Genomic DNA, 8,287 nt, shown 5'->3' on the forward strand with positions numbered 1-8,287 from the left:
CGGCGGTGCCTCCCCGCCAACAAGGGACACCTGGAGCCCCGTCTGCGGGGGATTGAACGCTTCACCCACCTGTGCTCCCGGCTCGCTGGTACCGGGGAGGGGAGCCAGGCACACATGAGGGGAATCAGCCTTGCAGCTCACAGGGCACACCTGAGGGGAATCGGGCTTGCAGCTCACCCCTGAGGGGAGAAGGGCACACGTGAGGGGTATCGGGCTTGCCATTTACCCTTGAGGGGAGCCGGGCACGGGCGGGCTCTGCCCCGGCTCGGGAGGGTTGCTGGAAGCGGCACGGACTCGGTACCGGCAACCTGTGGAGAGAGAGGAACTTGCCTGGGAACTGCCGCAGTAGCCCAGAAATGAGCGGTCTGGCAGCGTTTCAGCCGCGGTAGTTCTCACACCTTTTACCATTGTTGTCTTTAATGGTCCATGATTGAATCCTGGTTCTTTATAGACTACGGAAAACGTAATCTCAGCCAGGTGAGGCAGGAGAAGGCTCTCTCAAAAGCCCTTGCATGAGACCATTAATACCACAGAAGCCTCCTTAGCTTTGCAGCGATGTTATCTGCTCGTTATGCCAAATGCTGGCTTTAAAAAGTAACTTCTTTATTTCCTTCTTGCCAGCAATAAGCTAGTAGGATGCTTGAAAGAAAATCTGGTCTTGAATGCTGAGTGCTGGGATTAAAAAAAATACCCCCTATAGGTTGATTGAATCCTCGTATTTTAAGAGAGAGCTCTGTGCAAATGGAATATGGAAAAAGCTGTTGGTCAAATGAGTGTTTTTTAGCAAATTGGGAAAGTAAGAATGGTTAAATTCTGATATTAAATGGTGTAATTGTTCTGTTTCAAATCACATGAGGCAGGATCTTCCACGGTGGTTCTCATCTTGGACACCACTGATGGAACCATGTGAGCTGACTCCTGTTGACAGGGAATATTTTTATTTATCCTCTTACACAGTACAAACTTTGCAGATTCCAGGTCTGAAGTAGATTTTTTTTCTTTTGAAAAATATTACAGTTTGACTCAATCTGCAGAACATGTGTAACAGATAAGTTACTTTGTTATGTGTAAAATCTTGCCACGTAGTGATTATTTTCTGATATTCCTGCTCTCCTGGCAGCTCAGTGGTCTTATGGTTGTGTTAGTAGCTCTTTACTAGTTTAAAATAATCTTTTATGGTTTGAGGAAATCAAATTAATAGATGAAGTTCTGTCTGTTGGAGCCAAATATGTGAATTAAGTCTGCAGAGGGGGGATGATGTGCTGAAATGATGTGGAATAAAACCTTCACTGGAGCTGTTTATCAGAGCAGGAATTTAGGAGTATCATTGTGGAAATCTTGGAAGTTGTGGTGAGCTCCTCCTCTCCTGTCTGTCTCTTGTGGAAGGTGTCCATGGATGTGTCCTGTGGGATCCCTGGGGAGCACCAGGAGCTGGGCTTTCCCTGTCTGAGGGTGTTTGTACCAGTCAGTTAGAGGAAAGGGAGAAAGGCTCTCTTAGCTCTTTGTCTCAATGAAGAGGGTGTGTAGTGGATGAAGTTCATTTTAATTCACACTATTTCCCATCTAATTGTCAGTAGTTTTTCTTAAATACAGGATGTTCCACATGCTTTATATGAGCAGGTGCTCACAGGAGAGGGACTTTGGTGCAGATGTTCCATGGCATGAAAGTTCTCTTGTTGGAGTTTAGATGTGAGGGGGGTAGTGCTGACTTCTGCTCCGTGCTCTGGGTGAAGCTTGATCTCTTCAGGATGCTGGAAGAGCCTCCTTAGGCTGATGCTGAGGGCTGGAGAGGCAGAGGAACAGCAGGTTTGTAGGTCCAGGTGGAGCTTTGGCTATGGGACTCACAGCTCTCCTTGCCAAGGCTGAAGTGCTGCTTGTATGTCCAGATCAGGGCGTTTTCATGCAAAAAAAAAAACCAAAAACAACCCATGCTGGCAGTTTGGTGTGGGTAAAAGTGCCATAAATGAGCAGAAGTTGCAGATTTGGAAGACTGTATTCTTTGTATGGAGTCATGTGTGTTGGAGGGACATTTGATCCTATTTATAAATAGCTCATCATGGCTCTCTGAAGAAGAAAAGAGTGCAGCTGAATTATTTTAGGAGAAAACTGTGTAACTTCATTTATTTGTGTATCTGCAAACATTAGTGTGTTTTCCATTGTAGCTGGTTGCTCTGCAGATAAGGCAAGATGAGCTGCTGATTTTAGAATTGGGACAACATTTCACTTAGCTGAGGGAATAAAACAAATCAGGAAGAAGCATCAAATTAAGCTAAATCCTGCCTCCTATAACTGTTTGTAACTGAGTTGAGATAAGCATGAAAACTTGGATCTATACAGATTGCATTATTAGAAATAAAAATGAAGCTGGTGTCACCTAATTTTTAATAGGAAAGTTGTGATAGCCTGTATACACCATTAAGATTGCAAATGAGATTATTCAGAAGGAGGAAATTTGTTCTGTCTCTCCCTGGTATTCTTGAAGTCCTTGGAATTGATATGTATTTTGTTTTTAGAGGACAAACTGCTGCTTTGGGAAGTCCCAATGGAGCAGAATTAGCAGTTGGTGGGCCTGGAGCTGCAGGAGGAGCCCAGAACTGAAGGGGTCTGTGAGCAGCAAGCTGGGAAGTGCATCCAGGTGCTGCTGCCAGGGATGCTCCTCCTGGGGAGTAATGGAGGGTATGGAAAGCTAAGGATGGCAGCACAGATCAGCTGGGTCCCTAGAAACAGCAGGTTGTCATTTGTTTCTGTTTTGTGTGTGCTGCTTGATTATTTCTAATTATATCCCAAGTTAAAAATAGAGCAGAAATATTCAGGTCTCGGTTACGTCCCAAGTCAGTTAAGCACCGGTCTCCCTGCTTGATATTCCTGTTCCATATGGACACGTTGCATATGGCTTTTGCACTGCACGTTTATTAGTCATCTAAGAAAATTACTTGACTGGCTTATGAAGCTTTCCTAATAAACTAACACTTCAGTTTCAAAGTTGTCAGGTGTGTACACACCTGTGCCTAATGTTCATCACAGTGAAAAGCAGCAAACAAAAAGTGTCATTAAAAAAAAAAGCTTGGCTTAGTTACCTGGTGTTACCTTATCAGTGTAAGTAAGGAAGTTACATATGGTAGATATTTCCTTATACAAATAAGAGTATTTGGTTGTTCCTGATGATAAAATGCCCTTGTGATTTACACGAGGTTAACCTTCAGCCAGAGATTGTCACAGAAGTCTGGAGACTCTGTAGGCACCTAACTGGAGTTTATTGCATGGCCAAGAGAAAGAGAGTGATAACAAATGAGTGAGGAAATGAAGTGGGAGTTTAGGAAAACTACACAAGGAGCAGTGCAATATTCTGCTTAAGTTTTGCTTTCAAGCTCTAAAAACATTTAACTTGGGCAAAATCAGCCTGAGTGTCACGGGGCATTTGAAAGTGAATTTTATTATCATCACCAGTTTCATGGAGATAATTTGGTGTGTAAAATGTGTGCCAGTGTCTGTAGCCAACTCTTCTGAGCATGCAGTGGTTTTATAGATGCAGGATGTTTAAATGCACTTTGCATTGCCTATGAGGAGGTGTAACTGGAGTTGTTGCTGGAGCTGGTTAGTGCTGGTTTCCCACGAGGAATCCGTGCTGATGTTGGGATCTCACTTGGTGGAAGGGAAACTACACTTTGACTTAGCTGGTTTGTAGGGGTCTCAGTGGCTGCAGGACCCAGGCTGCAGCTTCCATGCTGGTTCCAGAGGAGTTTTCTACCTTCCTCCAAGGGTTGTGGATGAAGTGTTCAGCCCCTGAGAGCTCCAAAGTCTCGGTGCAGCCTTTGGGAATGGCCATGGAGGCACAGGCCTGTGTTTGCTTCTCTGTGTGCCAGCCTGAGAGGGGAGAGCCGCCTCAAACACTGGGGTGCTGCTTGGATTGTCCTGCCAGAGTACACCTCTGGGTCTCCAATATTGAAACATAATGCCTGAGGCTATTGATTTTTTAAAAAGGCAGAATAGTTCTTAATAGAGCAAATGCCTCAGCGCAGTGGAAACAGTCATATTTTACTGATTGGGTGCTATTGATTTCGTCCTCCAGTGAAATTGCCAAGATGAAAGTGGTAATCCTGATTAATTCCATATAAATAGATAAGCCTGATTTGTATGTGTAGAGTTGCAGGCTTGTGTAGGAAAACTGAAAGTCTGCTTTATGTGGTCTATTAGGTGCTTTAATTTCCAGGGTTTTTACCATTTAGTATTCATGCAGAGGAGCAAATTTTACAAAATAAGCAGACTATCAATTTATGATAAATCCTTTTTGCATCAGTTAAAATATATTTTTTTCCTCATTAAAGCTGCCCTAACCAAAGGCAATGAAGGAATTGGATTATTCTGCTGCTAAACTTTCTTGGGATTTTGGATAATTCCCTGGAGTGTGTAACAACCACAAGCTGTTTGATTTGTGCAAAAAGAGAAGAGGTTTAATTTTAATGAAAAGTAATACATTACTCTAAAGGAATTTTTTCTTTTTACATCAACACTAAACTTATCACTCCATTTGTTGCTTCTGAGTGTTTTGGGATTGGGTGTATGAGTATGAAAGAAATGACAGTTAAATCCATAAAGGTACTGTTCACACAGGACTGCCCATCTTGGGAACTCACTGGGCTCCAAATACATAAACTTAGGTATTTTTTAATGGCATCACTGATTCTCATTGCCAGTCTCTGAACTTTCCTGGTTCAGCTTTGGGTTTGCTGTTGTGGTATGACCAAGACTGAGTATGGCATTTTTGGGAAGGAATATAGTGGTCATTCAGTTATTTAACAATGTTTTAGTTTCCTATTCCTCTGACATTCTAGCTTTCATAGTTTTCCAGTGAGAAATTTCATTTTAAGTTGATTTAGGAACAGTGAATTGTACAGTAGAGAGAGCTTTTTCCCCCTCAAAGTGTGTTGTTCTGCATATGTTAGCTGTGAATTTTCTTCACTGTGGAGCTGTTTGTGCAGCTGGCTTGGTGCTGCTTACCACTGAAGCAATTCAGATGTTCTGCTTAGCCTGAATTTCTTCATTTGTACATTTTAATCTATTGATCTTCTTTTCCTTAGTGCATTGCAGAGGTTTTAGCTTGTATGATGGACTGTTGTTGATGGTGTGGATTTTGATGACTTAGTTCTTTTGGGTCTCATCAAAGCATGGCATTTTGGTGATAATTTTTGGTATCCTCTAGTCATACAGTCTTGTTTGGAGATCTTTTAAAAGTGGAAAGGCTGTTTTGTGATGAAATTACCCACATAATTCTTCTCTCCGCTCAAAGAAATTGCGCACTACTGTCTGTTGTAGTCAGATCAGATTTTAATTGTTATGTATATGGGTGTGAATCTTACTGTGTCTTCATTATGTTTTGTTTTGTTATTATCTTAAAACCCCATGTTTTTGTACTTCTGCCTGCTTGTTCCCTTTGTCTCTCCTAGTAGGCACCTCTGTGCTTGGTATCCTTTGGGGTTTCAGTGCTTCATCAGTATAGCTCTGTTGGACTTTGCCATCTGTTTGTTTTTTTAACTTTCTTTTTGGCTTAGAAATTTGTGTGACTTACCAGAGGGTTTAATTCTAGCTCATATATATGGAGTCCAAATGTATTTTAGCTTTGTTTTTGTCTGATGCCTGTCTTGGATGTCTTGGAGCTGTCAGGTTTTGTGACACGGTCAGAGCATGTGTCAGTAGCCAGCACAGTTGTCAGCTGTTATTATTACGATACTTTGATGAATTTATCTTGTTTGATGTGTTTTTAACTCGTGACATGTGTCCAGTGTTGCTGCTGACCTCGGGGTGAGCAGCACAGAGCAGGCTGTGTGCTGAGGGCTGCACCAGTGTAGCCTTTGCTGCTGTTTCTTGCCTGTTGACATATTCAAGTTAGACTTGATATGGTTCTGAAGAGACATTGTGCTTAGCTACAGCTTCCATTTATTTCATGTTCTGCATGGAGTTTCCAGCCATTTAATGAGTGCTTTTCTGGGCAAGTTTTGCTTTATTTGTTGTGTACTTTACAATGGTATTTTGAGCCATGTTAAATCTCAGTTTGTCTTCATGTTTATGTGACACTATGAATAGATCCAGTATCTTTCTATATTTCAGATTGTGTATTTATAACACAGCACTGCTCCCTACATTGTCTGGGAAGTAAAAGCTCCAGCTCTGATTGTGTTGGTTCCATTTCTTCCTTTCATCTTCCTTTTGGCAGAGCCACCTTTGTGTTACTGCCATCACTAACAGACTTGAGCACTTGGAGGCAGCTTCCAGGTTTTTTTTCATTCCCTAGTTCTCAGTGTAATTGTCCCACAGCTTGCTTCCACTTGGACTGAGATGGAGTTGAGCCCTGTATAAGCTTCATCTTTCTTGGCTTTCCTCTGTAGTTAATGAGCCCGAACATCTCCTCTTAACACGGCTCTGTGGTTTGTGCATTGAAACCTTATAATGTAACTGTAGTGAGGAAGGGAGAGCCACAAATAGAGGTGTTTGGATATTCCTTCTAAAAGTAGAACAGCCTGCCAAAAGTCATTTAAGTCATTAGACCTGTCATGACTTTTAAAATTGAGAAGTGGAGTCTAGCTTGTCTTCAAAATTTTAAGAGAGGTCACATTGCTTTAAAAAAACAAACAGAAGAATCATTAAGGTTGGAAAAGCCCTCCAAGATCGAGTCCAGTCATTTCCTCAGCAATGCCTAGCCCACCACTAAACCATGTCCCCACATGCCACACCCACATGTCTTTTAAATAACTGAATAATTACTTGAAATTATGGCTGTTGTAGTGCTGTGCATAGCAGAGAGGAAAGCTGGGTGTTAACAAGAAGATGAAATATTTCCAAAAGTGATTTATAAAGCCAAATGTTCCTGTTTGAAAACAGGCAAGGAAGGAAGTATAAAAAACTGGAAATAAAGGAAAACTGCATCCAGAACCATTTTTTGCTGTGGTAGGACACCTCAGCAGTTTGTAGTACGCTCCAGTGCTGTTGGGATTGGAATTTTTAGTGGTGGGTTGTCAGTGCTCACCTTGCAGAAAATCCAGGTATTTTGTTATCAATTTGTGAGTCTTCCATTAGAAATGTGCTTGGCCAGATAGGAAACGCAGGCGAGATGAAGTCGTAGCCAAGTGTTAATCCTATTTTGGTGTTTAGTTTCAGTGTTTCAAGCTGGCAGTGCCACTGCAGTGAGGGGTACTGTGCCCTTCCTTGGCTTTCCTGAGTGTTTGTGGAGGATGTAGAGAATTGGATCAGATCCCTGCTCTTCTGCCTGCATCAGTACTCGTGCTGGCAGAAGGGAGAGGGTGACACGGGCACAGGGAACGCTGCCACTGCTTTTCTGGTGGGGTGGGGATTGGCATAGAATTGGAGTATGAAAAGCACTGTGAGCAAAATAACATTGTGTCTCTCATCTCACCATTTTAATCTTTAATATTATGTATTACAGCATATAGATTTCAGATCTATAGACTGAAACTTTCTCAGAAACTCTGCATTATTTATTAGCAAATTCATTGAAAAACAAATGTTTCATAAAAGTTCATTTTCAGATTGGTAACGAATTCTCAGTTCAGCTTAATTACTGCTTTGGTTTGTAACTTTTTTCCCACACTGAAATTTCATTTGTTTGTCTGGTTCTGAAGTGGGAATAAAGCTACGTGTTTCATCTTAAAATACTTAGCCTTGAGGGGAAAAAAAAATGCAAAACTGCCCAACAGGTTGTGGTTTCAGAAAAGGATGGAGGCCTGACAGCTCTGAATACACTCACTCGCATAAGTCCAGAGGGAACCTCGATTGATGATGCTTGTCTTGTGTAGTGTATCATTTTTAACAGCTGTACTGTAGCTTTTTGGGGCCTGGACTTTCACAGTCATCCCTGTATCAATAATGAAATCCTGGAAGGGCAGCACTTCATAGAAACCTGGTTGGAAACATAAGAAAAATGTAAGTGTTGTAGGGCGTGCCAGTATGGTTGTGAAGGGAAATGGGAAGCACTCTTGACAGCCAAACCAGCCCCCAAGAGTGAGGAGAATGGCAGCCAGTTGAATGGCTCAGGATGACAGGGTTATTTTTTTCAGGGTAAAAAGAAGTTGAAATGAAGTGCTGGGGCTGTACATGTCCTGGGTGGAAAACTGCTCCCTGCCTGCACTGGGCTCTGTTGTGCTGTCTTGTTGTTGGTTCTGCAGAGCAGATAAGGGACAAAGTGTTTTGATTTGTCTTGGTTACCCCTTTTTACCGAAGGAGATGTTGGTGATGCAGAGGTAGAAATCATGGGGCTGATAGACCAACCTCTGCC

Source organism: Geospiza fortis, unplaced genomic scaffold, assembly GCF_000277835.1.
Source record: "Geospiza fortis unplaced genomic scaffold, GeoFor_1.0 scaffold317, whole genome shotgun sequence".
NCBI classification, from domain to species: domain Eukaryota; kingdom Metazoa; phylum Chordata; class Aves; order Passeriformes; family Thraupidae; genus Geospiza; species Geospiza fortis.